This window comes from Mytilus trossulus, chromosome 1, assembly GCF_036588685.1.
Source record: "Mytilus trossulus isolate FHL-02 chromosome 1, PNRI_Mtr1.1.1.hap1, whole genome shotgun sequence".
Taxonomy (NCBI): domain Eukaryota; kingdom Metazoa; phylum Mollusca; class Bivalvia; order Mytilida; family Mytilidae; genus Mytilus; species Mytilus trossulus.
In genome coordinates this window covers 76,107,422-76,121,109 of record NC_086373.1, presented here as the reverse complement: position 1 = coordinate 76,121,109, position 13,688 = coordinate 76,107,422, and positions in this window count along the sequence as shown.

Here is a 13,688-nt window from a genome sequence, read left to right as displayed (position 1 = left end):
CCATCATGGTTTAGCTTTTTAGTGTGCAGGAATGACCTCTGAAACACAAATAAAAAATAAATGAAAAAAAGACACTCTGTTAGTGAATAAGAAAAGCATTTACCAACTAGGGGTCTAGCCTGCCAAAAAATGATAGAAAGAATGAGCCCTATTGGCATTTTCATGAAAGGTTTGAGGATATAAACAAATCAAAGTTGCATTTTCCAATATGACCTTGCTCGGCAATTTTCCTCGTCCCCTAACAAACTAGACAAGTCATTGAAAATTATGAACATCAGATGATTAAAAGTAAATTGAAATGTTTGATTTTAGCCCATTCCCCTCATTGTCATTATACAGGTTTCATGACTTCACCTAATTAAAGTTGCATTGGCCAATTTGACCTTGCTCAGCCATTACCCCAATTCCATAATAATCTAGATAATTCTGTTTTGAGCACCCTCCCTTATTTTCAGAACTGGTAAAAAATTCTCAAATTAAATTAATCTATTTTCCTGTTAAATGTGTATTTTAGTGCAAATGCGAATATAATTAAAAACAGTGCTAAATACTTTTGAATATTATAACTTTCAGTTTAAATTCTTTTGATTATATCCTAAGTTACATATATACTCAGTGAAAATTAATATTATAATACCTGCACCAAAGTGCCAAAGGTAACACTAACAGATGCCATCTTACACAAAGATTTTTTCTCACACAGTGCCCACTAAAGAATCCATTTCTTAATGACTATGCGGTATGGGATTTGCTCATTTTTAAAGGCTGTACGAAAATCTGTAGTTGTTTCTGAGTCATTTTGTCTCTTGTGGAGAGCTGTCTCATTGCATGCATACCTCATCTTTTTTATATTTACTATTTCTAACGCTAGTTGGAACCCCTAGGTTCGAGATACTTGTAGAGCCTGGTTAATAGATCATACGATAATGCATTTATATTTTCCAGCTATTTCAAATTTATTACATGAAAAGCACTGTTTTAAAACACCGTTCACATTGCCTATATGTTACAGAGCAGTGTTGTTTATAGCAACTGTATATAAAAACACTACAGGCCAGCTAGCATTAGGCAGGAGGGTGACTGAGAACTAAAAGATGCTTACAAAAGAAACAACATGTGTAAAGACTAAAGTGCATGATTTTATATTATTAACAATTAGAATGAACACTTTTTATTTATATTATTCTTACAAAACTTTTCTACATTTGTCATTGTAACTTACTAGTACGATACATAACTGCAGCATATCTCTGGAATCTGACTGCTGCCCGGCATATAAATACACTGCCAAGTAGTCCTCTGTAAATTTGTCAATTGCAGATGAGTGCACATCTTTAATTTGCCAGCTTTTATGTCAAATATTAACTAAAACAAAAATGGCATTATTTTAATCCTGTTTGCAGTTATGAGAACAATAATTTAGCTGAAATTACAATTCATTAGGTTCAGCAATGAGCATTATCATAGGCATATCCTGTCCCTTCTCCTTGTGGGAAAAATTGGTGGATTATATAGGGAAATTAAGGGAATCACCAAAGAATGACTGTAGCTGTCCCCTTCTTATGACAATCAGAGACCCGTTCACCACTTATAAAAGTTTCTGGATCAGCCACCGATTATCATTAATCCTAATTTTAGTTATGAATCAAAACAAGATAGGTTTCTATAATCTTGTTTGAAGGGAAAATTATTACCGTGGGCACTTGTACTAATTAAGGTTCATGATAACTTTTGTCTAAAAGTATTTAGGGAGCTGCCATTTTATTTATAGGAGGGGGAGGGGCTAGTATGAAATTTGAAAAAGGGAGAACAGGAGTTTTGAGTAAAAAAAAGGCAGGATGAGCAACTTGGCAAAAGAGAAGGCAAAATGACAATTCATGTAAATAAGGTCAGGATCAACTAAGAAAAAAAAAGGCAGGAACGAAAAGAGTGTAAAATAAAAATGCAGGACAGAGATTACAACTAAAAAAAAATTGCAGGACAAAAATATTCATCCTACACAGCATAGGGACTTTTTCTGTACTAAAAATCAGTAGTACTGGAAATTTACTTTTAATAATGATACCAGGGTGTCATCTTGGCATAATTAGGGGGGCTCAAAGATGGGTGGGGTCAAATTTGTTTAACATTTCCCAAATTTTCTGATGTATGTAGAGTAGATGGAATTATATATTCTCTTATGAATATTTAGAGACATATGTCTGCTTCAACTTGGCACTAATTTTATTTCAGTAGGGGGTCTCCATGGCATAATTTTAGGGGGGTGAATTTTCATGGAATATTCTAGAACATCAATGTTAAATTTGTTCTAGAGACATTTCATGGTATATGATGGTATATAATTATGGAGTTAACAATTTGCAGCAGAAGTGACACTTTGGAATTATCAAAATGGCCGCCGTAACCATGGAAACCGCAAAAATAAGAAAAACATCAAAATGCTTCAAATGTAATGAAACTTAAAACTAATGTTGACTAACTTGTGTAGAATTGATTTTTGAGTTTGGAATTTTCAAAATGGCCGCCGTAACCATGGAAACAGCAAAAATAAGAAAAACATCAAAATGCTTCAAATGTAATGAAACTTAAAACTAATGTTGACTAACTTGTGTAGAATTGATTTTTGAGTTTGGAATTTTCAAAATGGCCGCCGTTACCATGGAAACAGGAAAAATATGAAAAAATTCAAAATGCTTCAAATTTAATGAAACTTATAACAAATGTTGCCTAACTTATGTAGACTTTACTTTTGAGTTTGGAATTTTCAAAATGGCCGACGTTACCATGGAAACAGCAAAAATGTCAAAAAAAAAATCTGCTTATTGATTGAAACTTTACACACACCTTATTTGGCATCAATGATACCGCAGAACAATGATGTGGGGTCCGTTTTGGTGACTTTTGTGTTAGCATCCTAACACAGGATTACTTGTTTAAAATTATTGTTATATTTGATATATCTGATGTAGCTATATCACTCTTAAAAAAACTGAGGATTTTCTTATCCCAGGCATAGATTACCTTTGCCGTATTTGGCACAACTTTTTGGAATTGTGGATCCTCAATGCTCTTCAACTTTGTACGTGTTTGGCTTCATAAATATTTTGAGATAAGCGTCACTGATGAGTCTTATGTAGACGAAACGCGCGTCTGGCGTACTAAATTATAATCATGGTACCTTTGATAACTATATACACCACTGGGTTGATGCCACTGCTGGTAGACGTTTCGTTCTTGAGGATTTTCTTATCCCAGGCATAGATTATCTTTGCCGTATTTGGCACAACTTTTTGGAATTGTGGATCTTCAATGCTCTACAACTTTGCACGTGTTTGGCATTTATAAATATTTTGATATGAACGTCACTGATGAGTCTTATGTAGACGAAACGCGCGTCTGGCGAACTAAATTATAATCCTGGTACCTTTGATAACTAGTTACACCATTGGGTCGATGCCACTGCTGGTGGACGTTTCGTCCCCGAGGGTATCACCAGCCCAGTAGTCAACATTTCGGTGTTGACATCAATATCAATAATGTGATAATTTTTATAAATATCCTGTTTATAATTATTTTATTTTTTTGTCGAAAAACTAGAACTTTCTTATCCGAGGCATAGATTACCTTAGCCGTATCATCCTGGCACCTTTGATAACTATTAAGATCTTAGATATCTTCCTCGTTCCTTGCAGTCAACAGTCTTACCTGTGGAATATTAATATGATCACAATTAAACTATGCAAAACTACCTGCCAAGAATAATTGGATACTGAAACAGAAGAAATTAAATATAGCCAACATTCGAGTGTCATATTTGGATACATTTGATCAAATTTATGCATCACACAATGAATCAGAAACTACTGTGGACCTTATTTACGAAACCAAATACTTTTGAACATACCTGTCAGCTTATAAAAGTGAGGTCAATGTAGAATGTTTCCAAACAGACTAAACAATGGACCTTGTACAAATTATATACCAATATAAATATATGAGTTTAAATCTTGGCCAGGGAAGAATAACACATTTACAATTTGATCTTACAATGTTGGGCTAATATTTAGACAAATTAGACATATATAACCTGTATATAAATATATAGTTGACAGCTTGACATATGAATTACAGTATCTGAGTAACAGACATAGCAAAACAAGCTTCCAATTACCCGGTGAAACATGAGCAGTTACCAGACAGACTTAAGCAGCTTTAAGTCTTAAAAATAGCAGTTATCTTTTCTTAGGTATGTTTGTAAAACTGTGTCTTTCCGGTCAAGGTTACTCATCAGGTGGCTTCAGGCTACCACTACAGTTACATGTAAGTAAATATAAATGGGCGTTTTTCAATAAAAAAAATAAAAGTACTTTCTTGTCTAAGCCACTTTAAAAAAAAAGTGTTTGATCTTTGCAAGTATTTTTTTGTGCAGTCAGTACATTGAATTAGATTTAACATTTTAAAGCAAAAAAAGTTTATTTTTTTAGAGGGATTGCTAATGTATTGATTCCTGAATAGTCCAGAACAACCAAAATGACATGTCCCTAGACCGTCTGTTGAACATTCATACTCTAAAATATCGTAAAAAAATGTAGAAATAAATGTTAATTTTTACTTAATTTAAGTTCTTTAATAATTCAAAAGTATGTTAAGAGCCAATATATTTTAATAAACAGCTTTTAACATAGAATTTTTAATTTTAGAAGGTGTGTCCCTGACAAAATGTCCAATACGAAACGGAAGTCATTAAAATTTGCTAATAAACAGTTTTATAAAATCAATGTAATTTTTTTTGCAAGAGATGTAAACATTAAGGTCTTACAAAAGAAGTGATTCTTTTATAATGGCAACTAAATTGTTGGTAAGAAAAATTGAGCACATCAAATGGACCTGTGTGATACCGTATTTTTGTTAATAGTCTACTACGAAACGGGTCATATCTCCTTCAGTATTTGGTTTTGAAATTATGAAAAATAAATTCAGTGTACAGCTTTGATGAATACAATCAATTGTGTTACTATTGTAATATAGGGATTGTGGGGAAAAAATAAAATATATGAAGATGTCCCCTACGAAACAAGTATGGGAGAGAAACGTTTTGTAGTGGACATTACCACTACCATGCAGTCTTTTTTTTTTTTTTTATCTCTGTTTTCGATTATATTCGTGCCAAAAAATAACAAGGGTTAGTTTCGTGTAATTTTTGTTATGTTTTTATTAACATATTATAAGGTTGATGTCCACTACGAATCGGGTTATGTCAACTACGAAACGCATCAAAATGTCCACTACGTAACATGAGTTGTAACTTCATATGTGAAGTACTGTCTTATCTTTATCGATAAAAAATGGTTCTCCAATTTAGAACAAATTAGATTTTACTAGTTAACAAACTGGAATGTCTATAGAAAACATTTAAAATTGCAAAAATATGTGTGTTTAGAAGCAGTTTCGTTTTTGCCCCCTACGAAACAGAACACAACTTATGAAAATAATATCATTTAAAAGGTATTTAAGATTGCACTTTTTGTTTACAAACAGGTCTATTATAATAAAGGTACTCAAAATAACTCTTGAAGTTAAATTTTAGACAAATTGATTTTCCATTTTTTTTTTAGGTCTGAAAGTTACGCTTTTATTGAAAAACGCCCAAATGGTAAATCACAAATGGGATAAGTCAGTAATCATCTCTTTGCACTCACATTCTTAATCCTTTATACTAGTCATGCTATAAATAAAGGCAACAGTAGTATATATTTGTTATTCTCGTGGTGTTTTGTCTGATGCTTGGTCCATTTCTGTGTGTGTTACGTTTCGGTGTTATGTCGTTGTTCTCCTCTTATATTTAATGCGTTTCCCTCGGTTTTAGTTTGTTACCCCGATTTTGTTTTTTGTCCATGGATTTATGAGTTTTGTAAAGCGGTATACTACTGTTGACTTTATTTAGTATACCGCTGTTCAAAACTTATAAATCCATGGACAAAAAACAAAATCAGGGTAACAAACTAAAACCGAGGGAAACGTATTAAATATAAGAGGTGAACAACGACACAACACCGAAACGCAACACACACAGAAACGGACCAAGCATCATACAAAATCCCACGAGAATAACAAATATAACATCTAAACCAAACACATGAATTTGGGATAAACAAGTACCGTGCCACGTCTTATCTTAATATCTAAAAAAAAAAAAGAGAAACCAAACGACAATAAAGTGACATTAAAGCCAATATAATCTTATATTATTTGTAACTTGATCCAGCAATTTCTGTTTTTGTATAAAGATATAAGAAGACGTGTTAAAAGAGTCAATGATACAACTCCGACATGACAATAATAATAATTTTATTAATTAATCATGTATTCACTAAACAAAAGATATAAGTTAATGATCTTTTATTCCTGAAAAAAATAATAATTTTGACATGTATAAAGAGAGAGGGTCGAAGGAGGTCCATACCAGTCGTGCTTCCGTTATTCCGTCATGTAATCTACCCACAAAATGCGGACCAAGTCACCCTATTAACATTAAAAATCAGCCTATTCCAAAGCAAAACAAACGATGGCCTCAAATTAAACTTATTATTATCAAGACTACCCCGGCGGATATTTTTTTTATTCTGTGTCGTACCCAATTTTCTGATCAAAGTATCTAAGAATAAAACTAGATTTTTACCCTAGTATTTAATATACAACATTTCAAGGCCGAGGCCTTCAATGGTTTGACTTGCTCTTCTTGGGCGACACTGAGAGGTGAGAAAACACCACAGTGCCGTCCAAGATTAGCGGGACAAGTTGATATAGGAGGCTCTTTCCGTAACCTTTAGGCAAAATAGCTACTGTCTCCAGTGTTCCTCTTGTAATTTCGTCCAACACTTCTATTTGTTTCACTTTCAGAATGATGTTAGAATTACCAAGACGTACGAGCGGTACTTCGTATTCCGCCATTTTCACCTCCTTAGAGTCCTTCATGAGGCAATTTCCTCGTGGAGTTAGTCAATCGTACGGTAGATGTCTTATTAGGTGGAGTATTGCGGGGCATGTATGGAACGGATTTGATCTCTGCGCAGGAGATTGACGTCTTCATGCAGATGATTTTTTTTAAGTATCGCCACCGTAGGCTACAAGTGGTCACCAGCCGATCTTATTACTGGCTCTTTTGAAATTAGTTGCCTCAAGTTTTGCTTCTGAACAAGATTTCCAGTTTTTTTTCTATTTGGACCCGAGCCTGGCATTGACGAAATATTTATCTTAAGCCACACTTTTTCATTGATTTCTAAATTTAGTGTTTGCAAAGGTATAAACTATTCGAAATACTAAGGATTTTCTTATCTCAGACATAGATAATCCGAGCCGTATTTGGTTCATTTTGGTCATCAATGCTCTGTGGCACCGTTAAAGTCCACAATTCCTCTAAAGTCCACAACACCGCTAAAGTCCACAACAATTTTCCGCTAAAGTCCACAACGCCGCTAAAGTCCACAAACTTTCCGCTAAAGTCCACAAAATGACCTCCGCTAAAGTCCACAAGAAAACGCCGTTAAAGTCCACAATAACAAGTTCCGCTAAAGTCCACAAAAAAGCACCGTTAAAGTCCAAACATTTTTTTTTATTATCAAAAGTTCAATTCGCTGTTTTTTTAACTCCCAATAGTATATATATCTAATAAAAAGCATGAACCCTTGGTTTTTCAAAGTATTTTTTACGAAAGCGTATTAGAGATATAATAAACATAAAATTTGTAATGAAATATTTTTCAAAGTCGAAACTTTGACATTCCAAATTTTAAAACTTCGACTTAATCTCGAATTTTTTACCTTATCAAATTTTTGAATTCCGACCAAATATTTTTTAAACTCGAACTTTCGACTTTTCGCAAACGCAAAATTTCGACTTTTCTCAAACTCTAAATTTCGACTTAACTTCAAACTAAAAAAATGACATTATAACGTACACGTGAGTGATTTTGATAAAAAAGCAGACATGCAAGATTTTTCATATATCGTTTTATTTAGTTTAAAAAAAATAATTTCAATATAAGCAAAAGGTAAATTACCAAAAATACTATGTTCAAAGTTAGCCACGTCATCACGATCTTGAAGACCTCATCACGACCTTGATACGACTTTACTGCGGTCTACACGATTGTACTACGATCCTCAAAATTTGCATTTTTTTCACAGATCGTAGTGCGATCGTGGCCTAGTGGGACTGGGGTATAATATTAATCATGCTCATACGCGACCTCACCACGTTCTGATTTTTTTTAGGTCGAGATGAGCGTGGTGCAATCGTGCTCAAGTGGGCCTGGGGCTTTACGTTCACGTTTTTGTACTGCCGTCTCAGTTTGACAGGACCATTCCCGATTAAAATTTGTCAAAAGTCTGATCAGGATCCTGTGAATCGTGGAAGGAAATTCAAACTTTAATTAAAATTTGTAAAACAAATAATTTTGAGAGAAATTTTTGTGAGAAAAGTAGAAATTTTGCGTTTGAGAAAAGTAGAAATTTTGCGTTTGAGAAAAGTCGAAATTTCTAGTTTTGAATTTTTACTTAGTGGGAATACAAAAATTTGAGAAGGTCAAAAATTCGAGATTAAGTCGAACTTTTAAAATTTGGAATGTCAAAGTTTCGACTTTGAAAAATATTTCATTACAAATTTTATGTTTACTATATATATAAGAAATACTTTGAAAAAACAAGGGTTCATGCTTTTTATTAGATATATATATACTATTGGTAGAAAAAAAACTAGCGGATTGATCTTTTGATAATAAAAAAAAATGTTTGGACTTTAACGGTGCTTTTTTGTGGACTTTAGCGGAACTTGTTATTGTGGACTTTAACGACGTTTTCTTGTGGACTTTAGCGGAGGTCATTTTGTGGACTTTAGCGGAAAGTTTGTGGACTTTAGCGGCGTTTTGGACTTTAACAGGAAATTGTTGTGGACTTTAGCGGTGTTGTGGACTTTAGAGGAATTGTGGACTTTAGAGGAATTGTGGACTTTAACGGTGCCACAATGCTCTTCAACTTTTAACTGCTTTTGCTTTCTACCTATTTTTATCTGAGCTTCACTGCTGATTCTTATGTAGACGAAACACGCGTCTGACGTATTAAATCATAAGCCTGGTACCTTTGATAACTATTGGTATGGTATGGTTTTATTATTTCGTGGTTTTGCTTCACAAGATCTGCTAGATACGACATGGAAGCCTATAAGGAATTTTCAGTTCTTTTGCGTTTAAGTTTAATAAGTTGCATTTAACTAATGGGGCCTTAATCCGATCCTTTTATTTCCAGTTATTGAGTTGAGTCTGCCAATTGATATTTTAGGCAGCAACCATTTGATTTTCTGGGGGGAGGGGAAGGGGGGGGGGCTATTTTTTTTTTTTGGAAAAAAAAATTGTTTCCAGGTTTCGGTGAAAAAAATAATTTGTTTTTGACCCTGAGAAAAAAAATTTGTTTGTTTCACCCTCAGCTGCCACTATATGTAATGCTAAAATTGAAAGAAAAAAATTGTTTTCGGTTTGTCGCTTTAAAAATAGATTGTTCTTCGCCAAAGGCAAAAAAAAAAGTTTGCACAGAAAAAAAACCCATAGCCCTGAAAATCAAATGGTTGCTGCCTTATCGTGTGCATGTTTTTCAATATATGTTGTGATGTTATGCTATTGTTTCAGAAAAAGGGAGAAGGTTTGGATCCATAAAAACGTTTAATACCGCTGCAAATGTTTGCACCTGTCCTAAGTCAGGAATCTGATGTTCAGTAGTTTATGTAATTTTTACGTGTTTCTCGGGTTTTTTTGTTTTTTTTTATAGATTAGACCGTTGGTTTTCCCGTTTGAATGGTTTTACACTAGTATTTTTTGGGGCCCTTTATAGCTTGTTGTTCAGTGTGAGCAAAGGCTCCGTGTTGAAGGCCGTACATTGACCTATAATGGTTTACTTTTTTTTGTTTTTATAAATTGTTATTTGGATGGAGAGTTGTCTCATTGGTACTCACACCACATCTTCCTATATATACTTTGTTTACAATTAAGACCACTGCAGACGACCAGGAGCCGGCAGCAGTGGGGGACGATATCAGAAATTAATAAACGGAGAACCCTGTGGGGTACGAATGAGCAGGCCCTTCTCATCTTCCTCGTTCTGGAGAACGGAAACAAAAAAATATTTGGCGCAGCAATGGGGGACAAGGGAGATGGCAACATCAACGCTATTACGAGGAGGGCCTGGCAAGAAATTGCCGATAAATTAAGGGCATACGATACAGTTTTGATCCTGTATTTACAAGTTCATGAAAATTCGCATATAGGCTATTTTTTTTACCTGATTAAATCAAATATGTAAAAAAAAAATAGCCTACCTTCATGTGCTACTTTTTGCGTAAAATGAGGTCGAAATTTTGTATATTTGCTCGAAATTCAGATTTTTGGCCGTAACTTCTTTTTCGAAAGAGAGACATAACTTTTTTGTTATAAAAGATAAAAACAATTTGTTTTTTGTTAAATAATTGGTAATTTCTGTAATTTATAAATATCTTTAAAAAATATGCATTTTTTTTTATTTAGAAATGACTCATATTTATCAAATGTTCATGAATTGAGGAAAAATCGTAATTTTTTACTGCATGTTTATCACAATTAAAAAAAAATCCTCTATTTACAGTTTTGTTAAATTTTGGTCACATAATCTCCCTGCAAAATGAAACCAAATGCCGTTTTGAAAAATAGGGGTCCATGAACTCGTTTTCAAATTAAATCAGTTTGAATGATAAAAATCAGTCGAAAAACGCATCTTTCTCCGATATGTCACAGTTACGATGATGACTGATGTTCCCATATTTTGACTATTTTATTGATTGTGACTGTTTATTTAACGCATCATGTAAATGTAACGGAATTTGATGAGACTGTTATTAAAGTGAGAGGGTTAGCGCTATAGAACCAGGTTTAATCCACCATTTTCTACATTTGAAAATGCCTGTACCAAGTCAGGAATATGACAGTTCTTGTCCATTCGTTTTTGATGCGTTTTGTTTTTTGATTTTGCCATGTGATTATGGACTTTCCAAATTGATTTTCCTCTGAGTTCAGTATTTTTGTGATTTTACTTTTTAGTATACACGCATTATTGAAACAAGTTCCGTAATGGATTTAGATCTGGTAAAAATAAATATTCTCAGTGAACGCAGTCATCGAGAATTGAGTGAATGCTCTACACCAAACAAATAATTAAGCAAATGAAATATTTTTTTTTATTACATCTGAAAATAATACATTAATATCAGCAATATATATGCATTTAAGAGGGTATAGTTTAGATTTGGAGAAAACTATACATTTTTATCAACTACAACTGAAGCATTTGTTTATAGATAGCCATAGGAGATTGCCAAAAATAATTTGTTAAGAATATTTTTATTAATCTATTTAAGGTGCTACCTAACACTGAAGGGAGATAACTCTGTAAAGTCAGATAAACATTTTAATTACGTTGTGTTGTAAAAGGAATATTAAGCTTCTCAATGTTCAAAATTGGTGTTTGTCAAATTGCTATATAACCAGTGTAATTTTTCTGTCAAAGCGATTGCTTCAAAAAAAATTAAATTTTTATATATTTTTATTAAAGTCTCCAAGTAAATACTTTGACAAAATTTTATGAAAATTAAACGAGCCAAATTAATTTAAGTGAAAGTGTTGGGTAGCACCTTAAGCACCTGAAAAAAATCCCAATATTTCATCCAAAAAGAAAATAGACAAGTTGAGACACCCCAAAATAGGAGGAGGTTGAGCTCAACCCTTAATTACACCAACAGAGGAGTTTATTATCCAGGAAATAGGAACCAGACCATCAATAACCGGAGGTTGCAGTATGTAAGAAACAGATGACCAATCTTAATTCTTCTGTTCTCTCGTTACTTGTATTTAATGGTATTATGCATATATGCTGTCTGTGCATCATGACATTTTCAGTTTCACTTATTTACATTTGTCGATTCTATAAATTTCTTGGATAATAATTTTATTGTAATTATGGATTTTTTTTAATTTGTTTTAATATTTGACTTCATGGTTTTGTATGACTGCATAAATGAGGTCAAAGGATGTGCAAGGTGTAAAAAATGGACCAAATACACAGAAGAAATTTTCCAAAAATAAGTGGGAAAAAAATAGGCTTAAGAAAATATAAAGAGAATAATGGATTGCTGATATATATTAAAAGAAAAAAATGGCGAAAAAAGTAAAGATGAGGGGGAAAAAAGACATGAAAAAGTTATTTATTTTATACAAAAATTTCTATCACATACCTTAAATTTTGGCTGTATATTGGTTATAAACCGAGATTTAGTTTTTAGCATCAATACCAGTAATGTTAATGAAAGAAGACATATAGGAGGACTGTACATCTGGTGATGTGCCAACTCCAGTTCCATCAGGATCGAATAACAAATACTTCAGGTTTTAACACAGTTTATAGGTATGCTTTCATTGAAGCACCAAACATGGAAAAATCATTTTTACGTTAATTTAGGAATAAATGGTTATTTAATGACTACAAAACAGCTGTGTGATACTATTTTAAGTTTTGGATTCAAATTATTGGACTTCCTTTAATTTTATCACATAAAAGTCTTATTTTGTGGAGAGTGCTTACATAGGCTATGCCTGTTGCCCAATCCAATTCAATTTATTTGCATAAAATATTGTGTAAACTAGTCTCATTTTGGATTACAAACTGGATGAAACCTTAAATATTATTTTTCGTTCATTTTTTTTTTACATAAATAAGGCAGTTAGTTTTCTCGTTTGAATTGTTTTTCATTGTCCTATCGGGGCCTTTTATAGCTGACTATGCGGTATGGGCTTTGCTCATTGTTGAAGGCCGTGCGGTGACCTATAGTTGTTAATGTTTGTGTCATTTGGTCTTTTGTGGATAGTTTTCTCATTGGCAATCATACCACATTTTCTTTATATATTGTTATTAGATCCCATCCAAATGAAAAATTTTCTACCTTAAATGTCTGTCCGCTTCTACAAATTTTTAGTATTCTACGACTGTCTTCATGAACTTGTCCAACCGAATAAAACCTTGTAGGAATGTTCATTGTTTAATTGTTAATACTGTACATATAAATTTTCATATTTACTAATTTTATTGTTTTCTTCACAAATTCTGTTGAGAGAAGAAAAGCAGTAAAAAGAAAGAGCAGTCAATTGATATTGATGAATTAACACCAAAAAAAATACTGTTAGACAATGAAATGATAATCGAACAAAAAATAATGTATAAAAAAACCCAAGAAAAATATGATTTAGAAATTCAAACAGCATCAAACTCCAGATATTTGCACCAATCTGAAAAAGTTCTAGATGATCAGAGGCGACGAAAATATTTTGTAGACGCTCGTCTGGCGTACTAAATGATAATCCTGGTACCTTTGATAACTATTTACACCACTGGGTCGATGCCACTGCTGGTTGTGAATTTTACGAAATTCTAAGCATTTTATTATCCCAGGCAAATATTACCTTAGCCGTATTTGTTTAGTTTTCGATGTTGTGCCATGTGTTCTATTGTTTGTCTTTTTCATTTTTAGCCATGGCGTTGTCAGTTTATTTTCGATTTATGAGTTTGACTGTCCCTTTTGTATCTTTCGTCCCTCTTTTGTTATAGATATTGGTACTG